This window comes from Hippopotamus amphibius, chromosome 13, assembly GCF_030028045.1.
Source record: "Hippopotamus amphibius kiboko isolate mHipAmp2 chromosome 13, mHipAmp2.hap2, whole genome shotgun sequence".
NCBI lineage: Eukaryota > Metazoa > Chordata > Mammalia > Artiodactyla > Hippopotamidae > Hippopotamus > Hippopotamus amphibius.
Window position 1 is genome coordinate 56,459,791 of NC_080198.1, and position 772 is coordinate 56,460,562.

Here is a 772-nt window from a genome sequence, read left to right on the forward strand (position 1 = left end):
CTTATAAAATGTTTCTTGTGTTTTCTCTATTTTGCTATCGAGATTTTGGATCATCTTTACTATCATTACTCTGAATTCTTTTTCAGGCAATTTTCCTATTTCCTCTTCATTCATTTGGTCTTGTGGGTTTTTATCTTGCTCCTTTACCTGTAAGGTGTTTCTTTGTTTCTCATTTTGTCTAATTTATAGTATTTGCTGTCTCTTTTCCCTATGCTGCCTAGTAGTAATTCCTCTTGTTTCTGCTCTCTGCCCCCAGTGGTGGGGTTGGTCCAGTGTCTTGAGTAGGTTTCCTGATGGGAGGGTCTGGTGCCTGCTTTCTGGTGTGTAGATCTGAGTCTTTTCTCTCTGATGAGCAGGGCCATGTCAGGTGGTGTGTTTTAGGGTATCTGTGGGCTTAGTATGCTCTAGGTAGTCTGTGTGCTGATGGGTGGGTCTGTGTTCCTGTCTTGTTTGTAGTTTGATGTGAGGTATCCAGCACTGGAAGTTGCAGACAATTGGGCAAAGCTGGGTCTTAGACTCTGATAGAGGCCTCCATGAGAATTCTCTGCAGTTAATATTCCCTGTGACTGAGGACTCTCTAGTTGTCTTGCATCCTGGACTTGGTGCTCCCTCACCAGAGCCTCCAACTTGACTTCTGGTCAAGGAATCCAGACTCTAGAGGTCACTTGTCCTGGCAATAAAGGGGATTAAAAAAGACTATCCAGACCCTCTGGCTTATGGCAAAAAATTAAGTCAAACCAATACTAAATCAAGGACACATGTACATGCACAA